The sequence below is a fragment of the Lynx canadensis genome, chromosome A1 (genome assembly GCF_007474595.2).
Source record: "Lynx canadensis isolate LIC74 chromosome A1, mLynCan4.pri.v2, whole genome shotgun sequence".
Lineage (NCBI taxonomy): Eukaryota > Metazoa > Chordata > Mammalia > Carnivora > Felidae > Lynx > Lynx canadensis.
In genome coordinates, this window is record NC_044303.2 from 184,313,575 (window position 1) to 184,339,251 (window position 25,677).

The 25,677-nt window shown below is 35.3% G+C and overlaps 1 pseudogene; it reads left to right on the forward strand.

The window, feature by feature from the left end:
• Positions 1–585: 585 nt before the first annotated feature.
• LOC115521029 lies at positions 586–2,309 on the forward strand (annotated as a pseudogene).
• The last annotated feature ends 23,368 nt before the right edge of the window (positions 2,310–25,677 follow it).

Here is a 25,677-nt window from a genome sequence, read left to right on the forward strand (position 1 = left end):
GGGCAAGAGAGATTAAATAAATCACTCAAGGTCACATTGCTTATTCGTGGCAACATCCAAACTCCAATTGATATTTATCTTCTGAAGCCAGTGTTGTCAACCTCTATGCTCTACTGGATAAGTAAGGAGAGACTGTAGACCATCCAGGTGGAGTTTCCACAGTTTGGATTTAGATTGCCTGGGTTCTCCAAAAAGCAAAACCTGGCATAAAAGTTTGTATACTGCCAGTTTATTAGGGAATACAATTCCAGGGAAGCAGAAGTGAGTAGAAATTTGAGTGAGACATAGATACAGGGAGAGCAAACATTCAATTTTAAGTCAAGCACGCTTGATTGTTTGACTGCTGGAATGTCTTCTAAGAGATCATCCTAACTGTTGCATTTCAGGATAGTCCATGGATAAGACAAAAGGGAGAATATTCACCACCTCTCAACAACATTAGTTAAAAATTTGCTCTAAAAACTGTTAACTCTTCTGCCTTTCCTACATTGCTCATCTAGAGATACCAAGTGGGTGTCAGTGGCAACAGAGATGTCTTGAGGCAGGAGGCAAGAAAGACTCAGCATGAATGGAAGATAAAACACGATGAGTTGTGCCAGTGAGAATCAATCACAAGGAAAGCTAATGCAAAATAAGAGGCCAAGCCCTGAAACAAATACAACTGCGAAGCTACGCAATGGTGTGTACGAAATAGCTGACATATCTGTTCTAAATATTACCAGCTTTGTTGTGCTCAAGTTATTTTCCCTTCTGGGGTCTTAATTTTCTCATCTTCAAAACGGAGAAAATCATAGTACCTATCCAGTAGTATTGAGAGGATTGAAGGATTTAATATATATTAATAATTTAAAACAGAATGAACATACGCACCAAATGCACTTATCATTTATTATTGACATCACCATCATCATTGTTGAGAAGGAGAAAATCAACCCCTTAATAGCCACAAACGGGCTGAGTCTAACAGCAAGGCCTGGGTGTTGTTAGAGCTGGCCTGGCACCCACAGTTAAGGGTATAATGTCCTCTTGTTGAATATAAATTATCTCGGACAAAACACGAAGATCCAACAATGTCACTTTGTGACCATGATGAAGTGAGACAAAAAAATAAAAACTTAATTTATCAAATAGAGAGTACGATAGTCAATACTCCAAAGAGTATTTGAGAAAAATGGGTAAAATAGAAGACAGATTACATTGGGCAAATTGATGAGCAGGAGATGGGGAAATCAATCATTTTTAAAGTATGAATGTGAATAGGACAGAGATGGGAATTTAACTTGAGGAAAATGTAGGGTTGCAGGAGAAATTACTTATGACAGGGAGAAGTAAACATTTATTTGCTTTAAGAAAGGCTCTGTGGGAAGGAAGTGTTTGCAGATCCAAGAAAGAGAGGGAAATCTGATGAATTAAGTTCTTAAAGTACATAGAAAGGAGAGATAGCAAGAAAATCATTGGAGAACTAACCCTAAAAAGGAAAAGGTATTCATTCTCTGAAATTGGAGGAGAAAGTGAGATAAATCCTAGTATCACTGAATATGAACAATCTGTGATAGAGGGTCAAGAGGGGCAGGTAAGAAATTTCATCACCATTGACTTGTTTTCTCACTGAGGAAATAATCCAAGACATCTGTTGAAGTTAAAGGATAGTAGCTTGGTAACACTGGGGCAGCCACAACAAAAAAGGGACCTGGAGCCAACAGGAAAGAAAAAGGTATCAGACATTAATAATTATGCAGCTAACACTTCCTTTTGTGGGTGGCAGTGAGAGCGGAAAGTGCGCCCAAAGGCCTCAGGCACACTGGGAGAGTACAAGGTGATAGAGCACTGCCTGCCTACCCCAAATGCCATACTCTGCACCTCTATCACATGCAAACCATTGTACCTAATCATGTTGTCATCAAGTCCCACTTCTGGTACTTTGTGTCTCAGCTGAAGAAGATGAATATATCTTCAAGGGTAATTGTCTCCTACGGACAGGTGTTTAAGAAATACCCCACGTGGATCAAGAACTTCGGCACCTGTCTGTGCCATGATTCCCCCATGGCACTCACAACATGTACCAAGAGTACTTGACCTGACCACTGCAGGTGCTGTTACCCAGTGCTACTGAGACATGGACACCTGGCATCGCACCTGGGCCCACCCGATCCAGATCATAAAGGTAGAGGAGACTGCAGCCAGCAAGTGCCCACCAGCAGCCAACCAACTCCATGACTCTAGGATCAAGTTCCCACTGACCCACTGGGTCTTGCATGGCCAACAGAAGCCATGTTTTTACCATCAAGAGGCCCGAAAGCTTCTTTTAGATACAGAGATTCCCTGTCCCTAGGTCTGCCTAAAGAAATGTCTTGGGAAAACCAAAAACCCAAAAAGCCAAAAAAACAAACAAACACAAAAAAACCTAAACAAAACAAAACAAAACAAAGAGAGCGAGAGCGAGAGAGAGAGAGAGAGAGAGAGAATGCAGTTAAGGCAGAAGATTCTACACTCATAACCCTAAAGGACCTGATCAGTACAGCTGTCATGTTTCTGTAGAAGTCCTAAGCATCTGAGATGACAAGGAGACAAATAAAATTCTTGGACCAATCTCTGTTATCAATGGCAAGTTTTCTGTGGTGAAAAGTTAAGAGGAACAAAAGAATAAAAAGTCTTAAGCGAGCACAGTTGAAATGAGCGATCAATGTGTCCAGGCCACATAAACAGGAAAACAAAGCCTGCTACAGAATGACCCATTAAAGGAGCTCAATTTCTAGGTCACTGGAGGTAGGGAATGGAGGAGGCAGGTGGAGATGTAAGGGTGGGGTGGGGGACGGCAGCTAGGCTCAGTAGTAGTGCCACTGAAGGAATTTGAAGGCTCGAAAGATAGAGGGTTTCAGATAAAGAGTTTTAAGATTTTGGAAACCAAACAATTATAAAAGATAGTAACAAGCATACAATGATCTAGAAATTTGTCCTTGAAGTTGGGCAGTGGTATGGAAGGAAGAAACTAGAGAAAAGTTCCAAGACCCTAGTGGCCAGGAAAGGTGTTACATGTTAACAGGAGATAAACTTTAAAAAGATTACTAAATATTAGTTATCCTATTTTCTCAGGCCAAATAAGATTTCTAGTATACTATAAAAAGAAGGAATAAAAAGAAAGCCCCTTTAATGTTCATATTATAGTTCAGAAAACTTACATTATTGTATAACAATTTCATTAAACTGCAGTAAGATTTATTTTTACAGAATGCTCATATGCTACAGATAGACATTACCTTCTGAAGAAGATGTCAAATAAACTTGTTTATGCCCACAGAAGCCACATATGTAGAAAAAGCCACACACATCTACTACAGTTTCTGGAAAAGAGCTGAACAAATTGTTGGTAACTACGGATGGAATTTAAAACAGATTCAAAAGATATGAGAAGCTACATTGTTAAAAGAATGGTATATAATTCTTGTGCTTTTTTATGTATGAGATTCTTCTTTAAAAATTTTTTTGATGTTTATTTATTTTTGAGAGAGAGAGAGACACAGTGCAAACAGGGGAAGTGCACAGAGAGAGAGACACAGAATCCAAAGTAGGCTCCAGGCTCTGAGCTGTCAGCACACAGCCCTACACAGGGCTTGAACTCATGGACCGCGAGATCATGACCTGAGCTGAAGTCTAATGCTTAACCAACTGAGCCACCCAGGTGCCCCTCTATGTATAAGATTCTTAATTTAAAAGTAACTGGATAAATCTCGTGACCCTAGTAAATATTTGGTTACAGTCAAGCTTTATTTAGCCCTGAAAAGAAATTCAGTGTTCTCTCTTCGTAAAATTTTAAAGAATCACTCATTAGACCTAATTGTTCTTCCAGAACGTCTGGCTGTTAGAGGTAATTTAGTAGGACAGAAAATACTCATAGATTACTTGCTACAAATAAGGTTGTACTCTTTGTCTATATTATGAAACATTAAATCATATTTCCAAAGAGAGAAGTTACCTGATTATATCCTTGAGAAAATACATGTATATTAATTCTTAACATCTTAACTCTACATTTGATAAGACCTTATTTTAAGGTTTGACTTTTTCCTGCTGCTGATCATAGACATAAGGAGAAGAATCAGAACCACTAACATAAGATGGCAAAGAAATGCCATAAGAAATACTTACATAAGATATACCAGGAAAACAAACAAACAAACAAACAAAAAACTTGTTTTTTCTGGGCAGTCTTATTGTGATATGTAGAATTTTCTTTTACAAAAATTAGGTGATTTTGAGTGGCATTTAAAACTAAAAGATAGGAAAAATCAACATTTTTTTAATTTTATTTTTCTTCTGGAGTCCTCAGGCAATATTATAACTGACTCATTTAACTCGTCTGAATTAGTTTTTAATAAGCTCTCAAAGGTGGACCAATTTTCTCTAGTTTCTCCTGGGAACTGGAGATAATTAAATGAAGGTGTGATCCAAACTCCTAAGGATATTTTTTGGTTAATTTTTGAGACTTTTTTCTTCTAACTAATTTCCCTTAGATCTACATACCATTCTGACCCCAAATCTACCATGGGTGCTTAAGAGTTCTGCTTGCTTCTTTCACTATCAATATGAATAACTCTAATTTCAAACTTAGAATTTACCTGCAAAGCTGAAAAATTTGTCAGTTATTATCTATCATTACACTCTGTCTTATTCACACACACAAAAAATCATTTATTGATTTCATATGTACCTAATGATGGGTTTTACATTCTTAGCTATTAACCTACCACTCCTTTTGGTTTTGGTGTATTATTAGAATTCAAACCCAAGTCGCTTACTCTTGTCTCTCAACTTCCACATATCTATTGGGATAATCAGAAATTATGAATAGGTCATGTTTGAGAACCTAGAATTCTGCATGTAATTTAACAGCCACTAGTCATGTATAGTTATTGAGCTCTTGAAATGTGTCAGTACTCTGAACTGAGATGTGCTGTAAGTTTAAAATATAAAGCAGGTATTTAGGTCCTAGTACAAAAAAGGTAAAATATCTCATTAATTTTTATATTGGTTAGATGTTGAAATAGTAATAGTTTTATATATTTGTGAAAATAAAACATTGAAATATTTTTATAGTGTATATAGTATAGTAGTCTGGCTATAAAAAATTTTTAAATTACATATGTGATTCACATTTCCATTTCCCATTACAATTTTATTGGACAGTACTGCCCTAGCACAAAGTTTGAAATAAGTATTCTCAGTAAATGTTGTATCCTACAAAAGAAAGCAGGTGTGGAAAATGTTATAGGACACCCTACTATCTGCCCCACCATTTCTCATGAGTTTTGCTCATCCTTTCTCTTTGAAAATAACCAAGATTTTCTTTTTCTTTTTTAATGTTTATTTATTTTGAGAGAGGGCAAGAGGGAGGGATAGAATCCTAAGCAGGCTCCAGGCTGTCAGAGCTGAGCACAATATGGGGCTCAGTCTCACAACTGTGAGATCATGACCTGAGCCCAAATCAAGAATTAGATGCTTAACCTACTGAGCCACCCAGGTGCCCCCAAAATAACTAAGATTTTAAAACAGCTGTTTAAAGATATCCCAAAAATAAGCAAGATTTTAAAACAGCTGTTTAAACGTATGGATTGACAAGAACCAAGTTTTAAAGTGTTTTAGAGTGTAACCCAATAATTGTAGTCTTTCTACTGCTTACAATGTGATGTGTTATTCTGTAGTCATAACATTCAAAATAGCTGAGGAGGTATGAAGTTGAATAGAACCTCTGCATCTTCTATCTCTAGCATTCTTTAGACATTAAAACAGTTATGCATAGGCAGACAAAATTTAAAAAAAATAAGGCTCTCACATATTTACTCCTCTGGTCACAAATGTACAATGATTCCCCAGGCAGCATTTTGCAAGCACCCCACTGGTAAATGCAGTAAATGATTCAGCACTCCTCTGGTCATGAATAATTCATAGGGGAAGAACCAAATACCCAATTTGTTGGGTTAAGTGATGCCTACAGTGGCTTTTAAAACTTATCTACAGACTTATTCCCATTGCTCTATTTTTTTAACCATATCTTTGTGGGAGGACAATTACTATGATGGACATAAAATGTGAAACTAGTTAATGATACTGCAAAATGCTCCATAAAGTTTAAGTGCAACATGGAATAATTTCTCCATTTCTCTAAGTATGATGACCAACCTTAGGATTCACGGCAACATCAAATGTCTGTTTTAAATAGGGATTTTTTAAAGCATGGTAATGTTAGCTTTGTAACTATGGATGGCATATTATCATTTAAAAATTTCTCATATCTTCCACTCATTTTCATATTCTTTTAATCATCAATAATATTCTCTTCAATAATTAAAGAACCCATGTTCATTGTAACAAGTTACAAACAATAAAGTAGAAATATTTTATGTCTTTTGATTTTACAACTCAGGTTTAAAAAAGACTCTTAAATGTCTAAAACTTTCTAGTTGTCTAGGCTTTGATCTATCACATATGTCAATGAGGAATTACCACCTCCAAAGCGAATTTCTTACTCCTAGAGCCATGAAGGTTTAAAACATCTTTTTTTTTATGTTTATGTGAGATCAATTTACCTGTAATTTATACCTAATGATACTAATTTACACTGGAACTATGAAAAACAAGTATAATCTCTCTTCTGTGTAAACTGAACTACTTTTATAACATTTTTTTTTAGCCATTTATATTATCTTTGTAGGAGATCTCACTCACAAATCTTTATATATTATACTTACACAGTCTAGACTATTTCTGTCTGTGCTCTAGTTCCATTCAACCTTTAATTTGATATCCAACACTTAGCTGTCTTACAAGTATCTCAGACCCCAAGCACTGAAAATTAAATCTATGATCTCTATGCCCAAATTTAATGAGGGATTATACTCAGAATAGAATCACCCTTAATATCAGCTTCTTCTTCACTTCCTCTATCCCATCAATCACCATGTGTTATCAACTTCATCTCCTCAATATTTCTAAAAACCAATGATTTCTCCCCCTCAACCTCTCCAACTCTCTGGATTAATTTCTATCGTCTACCACCCAGATTGACATAATGGCTTTCTAAATGGTCTCCCTGCATCCATTCTTGATACCCTTTGTTCATCTCTGAGCAATCAAAGTGTTTACTTAAATATGTAAATAAGATGAAGTAATTCCCTGCTCATATTTTCGCGTTGTCTTTTCCAATTATTTAGAAAAAGCTCCAAAGACTTAATAGTGGCTGAGCATTTGCTACAAATTCTGGGTTCTGCTTACCATATTCTTGCTTAATTAATTACTCCTCTTAGTTCAGGTATCAGGAAAAACACTTTTGTCCAAGAAAGCCTTTCCTAACCTCGCTGACCACTGTCTGTTCCCTCATTACAATTTGCTCATCGTAGCATGTATTTAAACTTCATGGCATTTAATATTATGATTTCATATTAATTCTGAAAGAAGGAATAAAACAGTGCATTAAAATTAACCTTTAGAATACTTAAAGAAAATGTTTATGTCTAGAACTAAACTGTAGCCACTGGTATATATTTATATTTAACATGATCCAGGCAAACAAGAACAAGAATTCAAAGATGAATTACGCATCCAAACACACAAAAACACACAGACACATTAAACCACTTTAGCTCCAGTCAGCATAGAAAACCTACACACTTAGCCTAAAAAATACTATAATCTGTATGAAGAAAGGGGATACCTATTTTCAAGACTAACATTATATTATAGTCATGAATGAAAGAACATTATCCTGAAAATAGACATATAATATATTAATACAATCTTTTCTACATCAGAAACTCTATTAGGCAACATATATCCTTCTGCTTGTAGTGTGGCTACACTACAGATAATGTGATGGGATTGCCTTAAGGGATGTCACAATTTCCCTATAAAGTCATTTTCATGAATAGATGTTTCAGGTAAATAGAAATTAAAAAACAAAAAGGAAAGAAAAAAAATCACTTTCTCAGTGGGCACTTTTTCAGTTGGTCACAATACATTCACTTTACAGAATAATGTGGGAAACCATCAAAATGACCATCTGTTAGAATGGTCTTACAGGGGTATATTCTCTTGCAGCCGAATTTTGGAGCTGCAAAAGAACCTGAGAATGGGAGTGGCAGATGGCTCCTGGAGCCTACATTTTAAGTAAATTTGTTCTAAACTGTGGGTTCATAAGAAATTATGAGAAAGAAAAAAAGAATTGAAACTGGCACTTGCTATATTTACTGATACAAGGATTTAAGTTACTTTTCAAAAGCCCTGATATAGGCTTACATACATTATAAATTTTAAAATAAAGTGCACATTCTTGCCTAAATCTGTCCAATGCACTGAATTTTTCTTGAGGAACAAGAGAAAATGCCATAGAGTCACCAGGAGTAATATAGAGCTCTCACTTGTTGAAATGAACTGTGAATGGTGGGAAACAGGTTTGATTATTGTACTAATCCACTTATTTTGATAACAATTCCTCATTGATATTTTAGAAGTTTACTTATTACAAATCCAATGCCTCAGAATCTTTTCTTTCCCTTGTATATTATAAACTAGTTGAACAAAACCTGTAAATATCTGTTATGGACTGAATTGTGTCTCCCCCAAGTTCCTATGTTGAAGCTCTAGCCCCCAGTGTGACTGTATTTGGAGCTGGGGTCTTCATGGAGATAAATACGGCTAGATGAGGTCATAAGGGTGGGTCCTAATCCAATAAGTCTAGTATCCTTTTAAGAAGAGAACGCTCTGTCTCTCTTTGTCAACAAGAGCAGAGAAGAGGCCATGTGAAGACATAGTGAGAAGGTGGCTCTTAGAAAGTCAGAAGAGGTCACAGCTCAAGAAACCAAACTTGCCATCACCTTGATATTGGATTTGTAGCCTCCAAAACTGTAAGACAATGGATTTCTGTTGTTTAAACCAGTCAGTCTATGGTATTTTGTTATAATAGTCCAAGATGACTCATACATTATAGTATCTTTAGAGGATCTCAAGTTCTTTGGTTTCTTTGGTTTGTTTGTTTTGGGAACAGACCTGTGATAATTAGACAAATCCATACCTTTGAGCATACCTATGAATATAATTACATAAACTTTTTTGATGTGTCAAAATTACTTTCACCCAAAAAAAATTTTTGTGCCACCTCAATTTCATGTTGAACTAATGTCTAATACATTATCAAAATATAATATCAAATCTGAGGTTCTAGAAAATGTATAGAAACAGAAGCTTACCTTACACTACCTCCTCAATAACTAATAATGACTTGTCCCTACCAATAACACTATAATCATGTTATATAGCTTGGACAAGATCATGTTTTATAAATGCTGTCTTTAACAAAAAGAGTAAAGTGGCTACTAGCTCACAAATTGGGTATGAATGCTAGTTAATCATTTTTTTAATTTAAAGAATGCTTATAGTCTTCATAAAGCCTCAAAGTCCTAGTAGATCACAGAATTGAATATGGATACTGAAAAAAAATACTAAAAAGCAATGAAAAATAAGGCAAATTATATAAATATGCAATTAAGAAACAAAATTCAGAAGGAATAATACATTTGTTTTAAAAGTTCTTTTTTCATGGTGCCTGGGTAGCTCAGTCGGTTAAGCATCCGATTCTTGACTTCAAGCTCAGGTCATGATTTAATGGTTCATGGGTTCAAGCCCCACATCCAGCTCTGCTCTGACAGCTTGGAGCCTGCTTGGGATTCTCTCTCTGTGTCCCTCCCCCACTTGCTATTTCTTTCTCAAAATAAATAAAAAATAAACTTTAAAAAAATAAGTAAATAAATAAAAGTTCTTTTCTCATTTACTAGGAGTAAAATGCAAATTAAAATATGACATGATTTTTGTCTATCTAGTCAGCATTTTTTAAAATTTGACCTTTATTTTCCTACAGCAATTTTAGATTCATAGTAAAATACAGGGCTTATCTTAATTATATATTCTATGGGTTTGAACAAATATATAATGACATATATCCATCAGTACAGTATCATAAAGAGTATTTTCATTGCCCTAAAAATCCTCTATGATCTTCCTATTCATCCTTCCCTGCCCAAAACCCTTGGCAACCACAGATCATTTTATTGCCTACATAATTTTGATTTTTCCACAATGTCATATAGTTGGAATCACCCAGTACATAGCCTTTTCAGATGGCTTCTTCCACTTAGTAATATGCATGTATGCTTCCTCCATGTCTTTTTATGGCATGATAGTTGTTTTTTTTTTTTTTTCAGTGCTGAATAATATAATAAGGTTGCTTGCATGTTTTGCTGAATTAGAGTAAATGTGCTACAAACATCCATGTACAGGTTTTTCTGTGGGCATAAATCTTTAACATAAACTTTCAACTCCTTTGGATAAATACCAACTAGCATATTGCTGGAAACTGATTATTTTTTTTAATTATTTTAAATGTTTATTTTATGAGAGAGACAGAGTATGATCAGGGAAAGGGCAGCAGAACCTGAAACAGGCTCCAAGCTCTCAGTTGTCAGCACAGAGCCCAGCTTAAGGCTTGAATCCATGATCCATAAGATCATGACCTAAGCTGAAGTCGGACGCTTGACTGTTTGAGCCACCCAGGTGCCCCACTACGATTAGCTTTGAAAGAAAACACCAAACTGGGTTCCACAGTGGCTGCATCATTTTACATTCCTACTAGCAATAAATCAGAGTTCCCATTGTTCCACATCCTTGCTAGCATTTGGTGTTTTGGATTTGGCCATTCTAATAGGTATGTAGTGGTACATTGTTTTCATTTGTAATTCCCTGATGACATATAATGTGAAGCATCTTTTTATATACTTATTTGCCATCTTCCTATCTTCTTTGGTGAAGTGTCTGTTGAGGTCTTTGGTCCATATTTTAATTAAGTTGTTTGTTTTCTTATTGTTGAGATTTAAGTGTTCTTTGCATATTTTAGAAAACAGTCATTTATGAGAATGTATTTTTTAATTATTTTCTCCCAATGTTTTACTTATCTTCTCATTCTCTTGACATTATCTTTCACAGAGCAAAGGCTTTAATTTCAATTTTTATCCAGTTTGTCATTTATTTCTTTCATGGATTATGTCTTTAGTGTTGTGTCTAAAAAATCATTACCAGGTAGCATCTTTTAAATATATGTATATATATTATAAATGATCTGATTTGCAAAGACTACTGTATATACTTACAATTTTGTTTTAAAATGGAAAAAAAGAACATACTTGAATTATGTGGAAATTTTAAATAAATTACAGCATATTCAAAGACTGAAATATCAAGTATGCATCAAAATTATCTTGAGAATATTCTAATATAGGAAATTATCTATAATAAAATTTTAAAATAAAAGTCAAAAACACTGATATATACTCAATTTAAAAAAAACAATGAGGGGCGCCTGGGTGGCGTAGTCGGTTAAGCGTCCGACTTCAGCCAGGTCAGGATCTCGCGGTCCGTGAGTTCGAGCCCCGCGTCAGGCTCTGGGCTGATGGCTCAGAGCCTGGAGCCTGTTTCCCATTCTGTGTCTCCCTCTCTCTCTGGCCCTCCCCCGTTCATGCTCTGTCTCTCTCTCTGTCCCAAAAATAAATAAACGTTGGAAAAAAAAAAATTAAAAAAAAAAAAAAATGATATTTATATAAAGGCTATAGTAAATTAAAATATACAAAATGTTTTCTCTGAATAGTAGGATTATGGGTGCTTTCAATATAATTTTAACAATTTAATTTTCAAGTTTTCCAATTTTTTTTAAATTATAAAAATACAAAAAAATCACCCTTTAAAAAACAGATTTAGGACAAATCTAGTCAGATCAAATAATGAGACAGTTTATATACGGAAGTCTCTGAACAATGCTGATGATATTACTGATATGTAATCTTTAAGTATTCTCCCAACTTTATCAAGTCTATTTTCAGGGAGAAGGAAAATTGACAATTCTAATTATATTAAAGGTTTCATCACTACAGATCCTCAAATTCTCTGAAACTTCTATGCCTAACCCACTTTTTTGTTTCAAAATACTTAAACATATTAATTTTGTTTGTTTCAAATACATTAATATATAAATACCAGAAGCACAGAACATACGAAATATTTTTCAATATGTACCAAAAATGGGGCAAATTTGATTTAAGCTTCTAAGTTCCCAGGTAAAAGACCTATTCACTTGCTTACCAGTTCTTGAGATTATGTGCAGAGTGTGTGACATTTTCTAATTTTCTCAGCTTTAAAATCCTGTCCTCACCACTAAATGAGTAGATCTTCAAGAGGTAGTTCTTATGGGGTAGTAACTACTCTCAGCAAGCCCAATCTTAAATCACATCAACACAAAATTACTTTGATTAAAAAGAAAAATAAAAACACAAACACTACAGACACATATCCATATATATACAACTGCAGTTCTCTAGAGATCACCCACTTAAACTTTCCTTAAAGTTCAAATAATATATTCCTAAATTTAAAGTAGATCATATGATACAATAATCTTTTGTTTCATTCATCTCATTATTTACAATTCAATCTTTTCCAGCAAACAGTTAAATAAATTTTAAAAATTAACTGACAATTCTAATTATATATTCACAGTTGCCTAATATGCTAAATAAAAAAAGATTCCAAGGAAAAGCAAATAGAGGCCCATTCAACCTCCTTTTAACAACAGTAAACTCCAGTACTTTCTCACAGTTGAGCCTCCAAGCATTTATTTCCCTTCCTTTTAATTTTAACCACACAGCCAATGTTGCCATATCTTCCTTTACATTTGTTGTGAAATCTTCTGCCACTTTCTTTTCCCTCTCTTGTTGAAGTTGTCAGAGTCTATATTATCCCTTCAGTATTTCACTCAGCCTTAATGAAAATTAACCTCACAGTCAAAATAAAATGGAGCTTAATGGAAGAAAAGAAGAAGGTAATAAGTTTATAAGAAAACTGATGCCATACCTAGGAAAATCAGTGTCAAAAGCTGTGATCATGTTACCACTTAATGATACAACATCATTAACGCAGCTGATGTAAAGTGATCCTGAGTATAAGTAATTGTGTCTGAGAGAACACAGGTGTGAGTGCACATACCACCCACTGGATTCCACTCAGGATCTGTGAAGGTCATATGTTGTCATCACATTCAGGACCTGATACCAAAATAGCAGCACCTTTGATGATAAAAGATAAGGCTGGAGCATGAACAGAAAACCAATTGCCTTCTTTATAATGCAGAAAGCTCACACTGCAAGGCATTTCCATTCAAATAGAAATACACTTCACACATTCCACAGATCAAAAGATATTTGAATCTCTCATATCTGGCATATGAGGATATTTCACTTCATGTTCCAGACAATTCTTCCTCTCTCTCTTCCTCTCCCTTCACTCCCCTTCCCTGTTCTCTCCTCCTTGACCCCAGACCATGTTTCCTTACTAAATCACACCACAAGCAATAGTTTCAACTTTACCTTAATCAAATACACATAAACCAATCAAATTGATTAAATGATTAAGCAGCAACCCAAGATTTACAATAGGCTCTATAGAAAATTAAGGATACAATATCTACAGTAAAGCTTATACTTTCAAAGTGGTAAACTTACTGTCTAATCACTTTTGGTTCTCTTGATTTCAATTATTTTTTGTAAATCTGAAGTTCAGGAAACCAAAGAAAATCCACAAGAGATTTTTAGGGTACAATAACAATCTGATGTGTAAGTTTTAACTCTTCCTAAAAAATAATAATAAAAAAAAAACACCTGAAACTACATATAAAATGTATGTATTCTGGAATAAATTGGTTTGTAAATTATTTAGTATGATTAATTATGATTTAGTAAGAGTAACTTTTATTAGTTTGCCTGCATTTATGATCTTTTTCTTTTTTAAAAGCAGTATCTTCGGGGCACATGGTGGCTCAGTTGGTTAAACGTCAAACTCTTGGGTTCAAGTCTGGGTCAAACTCCCTGCTGGGCATGAAGACTGCCTGGGATTCTCTCTCTCTCTCCCTCTGCCCCTCTCCTCTACTCATGCTCTAAATTTACAAAAAATTAAAAAATAAAAAACAAATAAAAAATCAACGTGCTCTCTTCACTGACAGTAATTCCGTTTGTGGCCATAACATTCAAGATTCTGAATGCTTCTTCAGTCTCCATTTTCTTATTTATTGATTTTTTTTTATAGACATTTTTTTTTTCTGTGAGGGAAAGAATGCATGCAGAGGCAGAAGGAAGGGGCAGATGGAGAGAGAGAGAATCTTAAGCAGGCTTTACACTCAGCAGGGATCCTGATGTGGGGTTCCATTCCACAACCCTGGGATTATCACCTGAGCCAGTATCGAGTTGGATGTTCAGTCGACTGAGCCATCCACGTGTCCCTCCATTTTGTTATTTATTAAAGAGTCATGTTCATCCATTCTTAAAGGCAAAACTATTTGAGGCTTCTTTATAAAAGTACCCAGGTTATTCTAGATCTATCATGTACTGGTTAATACGTGTTTTTGGCTATTGACTCCCTTTTGGGGAAATATTCATCCCCTACTCTCAATTCATGTGGTTCCCATGAAACTGATTCCATTTATAGGTACAGGCCTGACATAGGACTCAAACCTGGCCAACAAAAGCCTCACATTTGTCTACCTCGGTGATTGGCTCAAGGATACGTACTGACCTCATGAGAACCAACTAAAGCAGGTTTTACTAAGATTTCACACTGAGAATTCATCTGCTTTCTTTGCAGGAGTTTGCCTAGTGGTACCCAACTTGCAAACACAAGAAGTCTACCTGAGAATGGAGCTAATATGAAAGAGAACCAAGGTCTGGAGAGAGCAAATGGATTGAGAGGCATTGTTTGATCCTCTCAATTAAGCAGCTAATGAGTTTATATATATTGTTGGAAGTCTCAGTTTCCAGGGATAATGATTCTGCCTTTTGTTTAAAGCAATTTGAGTTAAATTTTATGTACCTTGCAACCAAAATAGTCTTAACGAACACACAGCAGTGATCACTGTCACTTCAGATATTCTGTAGAAATTAAAACTGTACAAACTGTCAATGTAATAATATACAGGTTTAAATTACTAAGCATATATTAAGGAATGCTTGTTTTTAATCTCTCTGATAGGATTTAATTTCTACAAAGAATATTTTATCTTATAATTAGCCATCTTCTCCCATATGAAAAGGAAAACTGAGAGGCACCTGGGTGGCTCAGTTGGTTAAGTGTCAGACTCTTGGTTTAGACTCTGATCATGATCTTGCAGGTTCATAGGTTTGAGCCCTACATCAGGTCAGCGCTGACAGTGCAGCCCCTGCTTAGGATTAGTTCTCCTTCTCTCCCTCTCTCCCTCTCTTGCTCTCCCAAAATAAATAAACTTTAAAAAAAAAAAAAAAAGGAAGACTGAGATACATAAATTTTTCAAGAGCTTATTTGATCACACTTCTAATGGCAAGGCAAACCAAGAATAGTTGGAAGCATTCCACCCACAGAAGCTAGGGGCAAGGTTTTTATAGAGGAGAAAATGAAGCAAAGCAATTATTTGACTGGTTATAGCTTAAGCAGTTGTCTGATTTTGGAAAGCCGAGGTGGCTGTTTGTGACTGGCTGTCCTTAGGGTTCACTTTCTTGGATTCAAATGCACTGACTCTGGCTTAGTGTTTGTTTTGCTTAATGAGGCGTTAGAGCCACCCCTGTCTAGTAGCCTCCTTCTTTAAATATTTTAACACCAGCATATATTCTCCATAGGTTTAAGTTTAAATATAATGAGCAGGGACAGGAAGAAGCCTTGCTGAAGCAAAGTTGTTAGGGATACTTCTTTTTCTTTTAAGTTTATTTATTTATTGAAAGAAATAGAGAGAGAAAGAGCTTGAGTAGGGGAGAGGCAGAGAGAGAGGGAATAGAGAGACCCAAGCAGGCTCCGTGCTGATAGCAGCAAATGCTGATAGCAGCACGGAGCCTGACTTGGGGCTTGATCCCACAAACCGTGAGATCATGGCCTGAGCCAAAATCAAGAGTTAGATGCTTAAATGACTGAGCCACCCAGGTATACCATTAGGGATAAATCTAACCTGACCTTTTCACTTTAATAGTAACAGAGACAAGGATGGTTCACACTGTCCAAATATCTTTCTTATTTAATTATTAGATGGATTATTTAGGAATGAATTTTATAATTGTTAATCGATTAGCTAATTGCTAATCGATTAGCAATAACAGAACTCCATAACGTTTTATTTAATTTATGGTGTTACTTAAAGCATAGTTATATTTATTTTCATGATAAAAAGATTTCTTTTTTTTTTCTTTTTTCTTTGAGAAAGATAGAACACAAGTTGGGGAGAGACGCAGAAAGAGAGAGAGAAAGAATCTCAGGCAGCCTCCACATTCATCATGGAGCCTGATGAGGGGCTCAGTCCCACAAACCTGGGATCATGAACTGAGCCAAAATCAAGAGTCAGACGATCAATCAGCTGAGCCACCCAGGAGCCCCAAAGTAGGTTTCTGGCATAATTTCTCAGTACCTTAAGCATTGGAAATCTCCAAACTGGTCTTTCTAAGGATTGTTTTGAGACTATCAGGCCAAATTTTCTCTATCACCTACTTTATGCTATATTGTTGCTCTGGGTATTACAATCATAATTTATGACAGTCTGTGTTGAGATGTCACTTTCATGTATTTGGTCTTAATTATTAAATGCCTGTTTGCATCTATTTGTCAAAGTTGATTTTTAGGTAGAGTATTACTGGTTTTTACATTTTTCTAATGCTTTCAAACAAATTTCTGTCTCAGTTATCATCACCGAAGATTTTTTCTTCTTAATTAGATTGCTGTGAATATGCTAAAAGGTACTATCTCTCCACCTCAAGCCCCCATCTTCTCAGTTCTCTGGTTACATGGCAACACGTTCTCTAACTCTTGCTTCAGTTGCTTCAGTTTTATGACATTATCTAAGTCACACCTCTTAACCGAAAGAACCTTTTCACCGGAAAATGCAGATCCAACTAACAGTCAAAAAACCTAGATATTGAGTTACTTCCTATGAATTACATTAAGCATTTTCTTCACCTCAAAGTCACAAGTATTTTGTTTTTATTTAAATACCATAAGACACGTGTTCACCAGAGACTTGCACTTAAGATACACTCAATGATTATGTTGACTGATAAGAAAACCCACTGACTGACAGAGGTAATGGGCACCACACATTTTCGTTTCTCAGTCTTTTAAACTGTGGCATTCAACATAAGTCTGCTAGCTGAAATAAAAATTTCTAGGCTGATGATCAGTAATTCAATAAAGTACTAACTTCAATTGAATACATGTGTCAACACCTAATTAAGAAGGTCATCAACTCAAAGAGAATTATGCTACCATCTTCATTGTGTTATTAACAACCTCTCAAAGAGTAGCTCTTCAGTCTTCGGGGTTTGCACTGAATTCATGTTTTGAATACAATTCTTAATCCAAGATTAATTCATTTAAACTTTACCTTTGTGTAAAACCTATCTACTTCAAGCAGGCTTTAGTGGGACTATTGGAACTCAGCGACTCTATAATGCCAAAGTGTAAAACTAAAGGATTTTAATACAGAACATTTACATTTTATCAGAACATGTGAAAAGTCATCTTCTTCATTTGTATTTTGGTCTACCAAATTATTTAATGAAACTATTTTCTCCTGAAAATCAATTTGCCACAAAGCTTTATTGTATATCCTGTTATATATAATACATTAGGTAATAAGAATTTCAAGTTATAATGGTTACTTCTTTTGAGAAATGTCCATTATTATTTATAAATATTTTTAACTCTCTAACAACATACAATGAGATATAATAATAACTGTATGTGGTCAACTCCCCTAATGGTACAATGGGAAGAATGTAGATACTGATGAAAGCTGAGAAAATGTTTCAAAAAGAAGAATTCGAAATTTTAAGATTGATAAACAGCACTTTTATAAAAGGGTGAAATTAAAGGAAATAAAAAGTGATCACAAGGATGAAGGATCAGCACTACATCATTACAGAGCAGTCAGGAAACTAACCTTAGTATATCAATGAGGTGGATGACATAAAAAATTAAAATCCAGGAACGTCTGGGCAGCTCAGTCTGTTAAGTGTCTGACTTCAGCTCAGGTCATAATCTCGGGGTTCATGGGTTCATGACCCACATCAGGCTTTGTACTGACAGATCAGAGCCTGGAGCCTGCTTTCGATTCTGTGTCTTCTTCTTTCACTGCCCCTCCCCCACTCACACTCTGTCCCTCTCTCTCTCAAAAAAATAATATTAAAAAAAATTAAAATCCAGACAGATATTTTAAAAACATTATTTTGCAGATAGTAGATTCACAAAAATACAAGTATTATCAATTGATAATTATGGGAATTTCTTTAGAAACTCTGAACTGTTTCTTAGAAACAACTCAGTTGTTACTATTATCACTCCTCTGCTCTGTAAATGAAAATAACAATGCAGTATTCAGTAGCAATAATTTAGAGAGAAAATAATCAAATAAACTTTGAACTTTAAGTAAGAACCATAGTTAAATAAGAAGAGAACCCAAAGCAGTTAAACAAAATAAATTAAAAAAAAATAAAAAAGAGATGAAGAGACAGGAGAAAAACTAGGATGCAAAAGTTTTATGAAAACAAAGGGAAGAAAGTATGTTTCCTCCCCTGTTTTTTTCTTGCATGAGAATGCACACTTAAGGCTTTATCACAACTGTTATTTTTATTTCACAGTTCTTAATAGACAAGCTAACCTATAATTACCAAAGAATGACTAGGAGTAATTCTTCAGCTAACAGGACACTGAAAACACATTTACACTTAACAGGAAGTGATTAGTTGGTAGAATGTGTTAGAAAAGCTGCAAATCTCATGCAACAAATATCAATCCTCTCATTCAGGGGTTGTTTTTTATCACTGACTAAAAAATATAGTCAATTCATTAAACTTTCTTTCAAGTTCTAAAATTGTCCCAGGTGAATTATCAGGGTTTTTTTCCCCATCATGTCACTATGGTGGGCTGATAAAGACCCAAAAACAACATTCGGTCAAATATTTACTGTCAAACAGCAATCTCTTAACATTAAAAAAAATGGGTTTTGGATTCAAAACTACATTAAAGAAACATTGTTTTTTTGTTTTTAGTTTATTATGTGCCAAAAACTGAGGTAGGCACAAACACCCCCCCAAAACAAAACAAAAACCCACAAAAATAAAAAACAAAAAACAAATGTATTACCATTTAGTGATAAAATTAAACAAACAACAACAACAAAAGAACACACAAATACCAACAACACAATATGATGTGGCAAAACATTCTGAAAAGATAGAAGGGAAAGTGACTATTTTGTAAGGTGAGAAAAAGACAAATAGTTAACTAACTTGGATCTTAAAAGAGAAGTTGTTTTCCTTTTGTTGTTGTTATTAATTTTTGTCTTTTTTTTCTGAAAATAAGTAGAGGAAGGCAAAGGGGAACAAGTGTTAAGGTATGAACCCATTTCATGTTTTAGTAGCATCAAGCTTTCTATGAGATTGGAATTGAGACACACACACACACACAAACACACACACACACAAACACACACACACACACAAAAGGAGGTAGTAATTGATTGGTAAGGCTGTTCTACTTCAAATCGTCACTGTATTAGCCAGGGTTCTCTAGAAAAAGAGAAATAATAGGATATAGACAGATAGATTAGAAAGATAAGGAAGGAAGGAAGGAAGGAAGGAAGGAAGGAAGGAAGGAAGGAAGGAAGGAAAGAAGGGAGGAAGGAAAGGAGGGAGGAAGGGAGATTTACTATAGGAATTGACTCATGAAGTTGCAGGGATCTAAAAGTCCCATAATCTTCCCTCTACAAATTGGTATAATTCAATCCATGTCCAAAGGCCCTTGTACCAGGGGCTCTGATATTTGAACACAGGAAAAAGATGAATATCCCAGCTGAAGACAGAGAGTGAATTTGCCCTTCCTTTGCCTTTTTGTTCTATTCAGGCCCTCAACAGATTGGATGAGGTCTACTCACATTGGTGAGGGCAGACTTCTTTACTTAGCCTACTGAATGAAATGCTAATCTTTTCCAGAAATACTCTCACTGACCACCCAGAAATAATGTTTTCCCAGCTATTAGCAGTCTATAGCTCAGTTAACACGTAAAATCAACCAATACAGTCGCCACTAGCTCCCAGACTTTTCACAAGTCTGCAGCTATCCCATCATTTATGTTCCAGTTGAGATGTAATTCCATTGAGATCTTCCCCAATGCCCTAATCTAAATCAAAATTGCACCTCCTCTCCACTCCTTTTACATCATCTTGTTTTACTTGCTCTCTCTTTTATTTTTACCCTATTTTTCTTTCACCATAAAACTTATCACTTCCTGATGTTTTTTGTTACTTACATATTTATTTATTCTATGTATCTTTCCACTAAAAATATAAATTCCATAAAAGTAGGGTCCATGTATTTGTACTCACTGGAATATTCTGAGGGAGTAAGTTAGAGATGTATCTCATATGTGCATGAAAGCAACAGATGAGCACACAATATTTCAAAGATCATTTAGGAGAGTGATTACTTTAAAAATAAGAAAGCATATAATCCTAAATCAGTATCAAACGCTTAAAGAATGAAAGAAATAATGACTATCCAAAGATCACAGTCTCATTCAGGAGGGGTTAATTTTCTATTATGTATATGCATACAATATTTATTCAAAAAATAAGACTAATGCATTTATTTTCAGAATTAAAAAAGATAAAGTTTGAGAAAAATGAAAGTTATTATAGGGAAAGCAAAAAAAATATTTGATGCTGAAAGTTTAAATTCCAAATCTTCTTTTCAAGTTTCAAAAAAATTAGTTACCTATTAATTTCTTAATGGATCAAAGAATTTTTCTCCTACCACCCACAATACCCATTAATAAAAATCATGTAATTATCGGGGCGTCTGGGTGGCGCAGTCTGTTAAGCGTCCGACTTCAGCCAGGTCACGATCTCGCGGTCCGTGAGTTCGAGCCCCGCGTCAGGCTCTGGGCTGATGGCTCAGAACCTGGAGCCTGTTTCCCATTCTGTATCTCCCTCTCTCTCTGCCCCTCCCCCGTTCATGCTCTGTTTCTCTCTGTCCCAAAAATAAATAAACGTTGAAAAAAAAAAATTAAAAAAAAAATCATGTAATTATCTATATTAGACTACCAGAAAAACAGCTGTTTCTTTAGTATCTGCCTTACAATTCTGTAATTATCTTTCAAGACTCATTTTTTAACCTTTTTTTCATTCATTTTTGAGAGGGGGGGGAGGGGCAGAGAGAGAGGGAGACACAGCATATAAAGCAGGCTCCAGGCTCTGAGCTGTCAGCACAGAGCCCGATGTCGGGCTCAAACCCACTAACCATGAGATCATGATCTGGGCTGAAGTTGGGCACTAAACCGACAGAGCCACCTAGGCGCCCAAGACTCATTCTGAAGAGAGATTGGTCCCCCAGTATTTGAAGGTTTCAAAACATGTGTGCAAGTTCTCTGATACTTCTTCTATCGGGAGGTAAAGTCTACGCTCCCACCTTCCCTTGAATCTGGGTGGGTTTGTAATTTGCTTGCAACTAATACAAGGGGCAGCAGCGACACTGTAAGATTTCTGTAGCGAAGTCACAGAAACCAATGCAGTTTCTGTCTTATTCACCCTACCACTCACTTGCACAACTCTGAAATGACAGGTAAGGATCTAACCAATCTGAAGAAGCCATGCTATGAGGAAGCCTAAGACACATGAAAACACCACAGGTAGATACACCATTTGAGAATCCAGGTTAAGGTCCAAGCTGATATTTAAAATGAACTGCCAGATTTGTGAATGAAAACAACTCCAGGTGAAACTGTACATTCACCTCCAAGTGTTAAGTCTCTCCAACTCAGGCCCCAGTCATCACTAAACAGTGAAAATCTATGTTTGCTATGGCTTCCCTAAAATTTTTTAAATTGTTTTTTAATGTTTATTTTTTTTTTTTTTTTAAAAGACAGAGCATAAGCAGGACAGGGGCAGAGAGAGAGTGAGACACAGAATCTGAAGCAGGGTCCAGGCTTGGAGCTGTCAGCACAGAGCCCAAGGTGGGGCTCAAACCCATGAACCACGATATCATGACTTGAGCTGAAGTCAGATGCTTAACCAACTGAGCCATCCAGGTGCTCCAGACTTCCTTAAAATTTTAACTCACAGAATCGGTGAGGCTGACAAAACTGTTGCTTTAAGTCGCTAAGTATTAGAGTAACTGTTAGGCAATAACAGTAATCACTATGCAAAGACCAGAAGTTTCAGCAGCATGAACAAGAGATTCCCCTATGTATAGAATAAAAAACAGGTAATCCTTCAGGAAAAATCTCCATCACAAGAGCTTATTCTCAAATAACCAGTTAGTCGCTGTTAAAGAGGATTCTACTTGCCCTGGAAGAACCCTAACACTTGGAAATTCTAAAAAATATTTACCATACTGGGTAGTATCGTGTTCTGTCAAGTCAAGAACTCTACAGAAACTTTATGTGCTTAAGGACTTTAAAACTGGGTCTGTCTTTTCTATTTACCTTAAACTGGTATACTGTTTAAGGTATACTGGTGAACAGGTATACTATTTTATTCTGAGTATTTTTGCCTTTAAAATAGGCCTTAACAGGGGCGCCTGGGTGGCGCAGTCGGTTAAGCGTCCGACTTCAGCCAGGTCACGATCTCGCGGTCCGGGAGTTCGAGCCCCGCGTCAGGCTCTGGGCTGATGGCTCAGAGCCTGGAGCCTGTTTCCGATTCTGTGTCTCCCTCTCTCTCTGCCCCTCCCCCGTTCATGCTCTGTCTCTCTCTGTCCCAAAAATAAATAAACGTTGAAAAAAAAAAAAAAATTAAAATAGGCCTTAACAGCATGGGGAATGGCTGTGTAAAACAGGCAAGCAAGCAAACAAGTCACAAGAGAAGATAACCTCTTTCTCATCAGAACTATTTCAATCTAGAGAGCATGTTTTTCTGATGGTTTGTACGACTGCTTGAATTACTTAGGCCAAGTCTGTGTACAAAGGTATTTGGATGAGATGAAAAATATCAATGAAATTTCCAATTAGAATCGCTTCATTTATGAAAGGTAACACTTATTTTTACCCAAAGGTGGTCCCTTAAAAAGATAGCTAAGTTTTAGTGCAGACTGTACGTAGTCATGAAGAATGAAAAATTATCCATTTAACTTAGACAATGTAGCTAGGTATTCTACATGACAGTCTATGTCTCCCAACAAATTAGAATGTTCTTTTTCCTAAAAGCATATACAAATCACTAGATTTCAAAGATTATTTTGTGTTAGCACATTATTCCCAAACATTAATAGACATTGGTTATAATATAACCTCAGTATTATTTTGTCTTAAATAAATTCTACTTGGATTTTGTCATGTAAATTGGAAAATATGCCATCTTTAATGAACATTTAATTCACTTAAATGACTAGATTGTGAATTCTCTGCAATATGCTTAAGATACACTAACAATTCTACGGAACAGTGTTGACCAATAGAAATAAAATGTGACCACAATAAAGAATTTTAAATTTACTAGTAGCCACATTTTAAAAAGTAAAAATAAACTGGTAAAATTAATTAATTCTATACGTGTATATATTTATTTATATATATATATATTTTAAATATAAATAATTATATATTTAATTTTTAATTATATATGTAATTAACCCTAATATGTCCAAATATTATCATTTCAACCTGTAATGTATATACATACATATATACGTATTTTGCTGTACTAAGTCTTTGAAATAGATCATTTTATAGCACATCTCAGTGTGAGATACAAGCCTTGTTTCAAATGTTCAATAGTCACATGTGACTAGTGTCAACTAGTTGGAGAGCTATAGAATATTACCCACAGTGGAGTTAATCCCAGGTTCTGTGCATGTTTATCTGTTTCATTTTTCCCCTTTATGGCAAGGCTCTAATTATTTCAAGAACCTCAAATAAAAGTAAATATATTTGATTGTATCCTTTTATGGAAGTTATTTATTATTTAAAATAAATCTTTATTTCTTCCCATTAGTTTCAATGCCAAATACTGATATGCTACCCTAATTCAATATGCAGATGTAATCAGTTTTCCAAAACTGGTGAGAAAAAGATTGAATGTAATAAATAATTCTTTTGGCTGAATTATCAGCTGTGCAGAGAAACCTTCTCTAACCACCTTCTTTGGTGTTCCCACCCTCCATCCCACCAGACACTCCATCATGTAATCCTGCTTAAATTTTTTCATGTTTCATATAACTACTGACAATTTATGAACATTATTTAAATCAGTTTACCCGTTCATTGTTTATCACTGCTACTATAATCTAGGTTCTTTGAGAGCAAGCACATATTTTTCCATGAAGCACCAATGATGCTCATTGCTTAGAAGAGTGCATAGCACAATGGAGGTGTTCAATAAATACTTGTTCACTGCATTTTAAAAACATAGATAAATCAGCTAAAATGCTATTTAGAGAGCTTCACCTAAAAGTCACTGGCTTCTTAAGATCTTTCTAGGAGGTATTAAAATCTTCTAGAAAGTAGTGCAATTTTTATAGTGTAATTCATATGGTGGAAGGTCTCCTTTAAAAACAAGAAGTTCAGAAATGGAAAACATCTCATTTCTGATTAGGATAAGAGAAAAGCTTATCCTTCCTCCCCAAAATATCATCTACAGTCTACTTAACACAATGCTATTAATCCAACATACAAACATGTTTCTTTCTCGTTATTAAAAAAGCCTCTCAAATTTAATTAAAGTCAATAAAGAAATTAAAAGCTTAATGAGAGCAAGAATCCTCTGAGTGTGTTCATGCTGTTATCAGCCTGTGATGCTGTAAAAGATAGGATTATGATTTCATTACCAGACAACCAAAAGAAGAGGAAGGATAACAAGGAGAGCTGTGAAAGACCTCCTGGTGAGAGAAATCTTGGAGTGAAAAATTGTTGCGCTTAATCAAGTCAAGGGAGAAATTAAATACAAAAGGGATAGCTTCTAAACATAACCACCTATTGCTTAATGCAAAATAATTTGGGAAAATAAGGAAAAATAATTTGAGATTGATCTAAACAAGATTCCTATTCAATGTAAAATTTTGTGGGAAACTCTGAGATAATGCCCACCATCTCTTCCCACGTAATCTCAAGAAATTACAATTGGCCTGGATCAGAATATAAGTAATTTTTTTATTATTTACTTTAAAAATAAGTATTATATGAACTAGAAATTTACTGCAAAATTCTAACATTTCGCACACAGATTAACAGAGAACCAACCCTTCATCAGATGTCAAAAGCTTCCACAACTATGGTCAAAAGAGAGGTGTATGGGTACAATACTGGACTTTTCCTGCTTCCCACTGACTTCACAAGTAGTACAGAGGGTACCCCAGACACCAAAATGTTCTCACCACTTCTCCCTTCTATAAAACCACTACCCCCACACCCTCTGTTCTGGCTTATTTCAGATCATCATAAAAACCTCCTGACATTGTTCTCAATTCCCACACTTTCACCCCTTTAGACTCTGCACAGCTCCTGTTTATCCCCCCTCTCTCAGCTTTCCACAGTTCCTAAAACTTGGCCACTGTGCTCTGTGCAATTCACAATTTATCATCTTCAAAGTCCCCAGT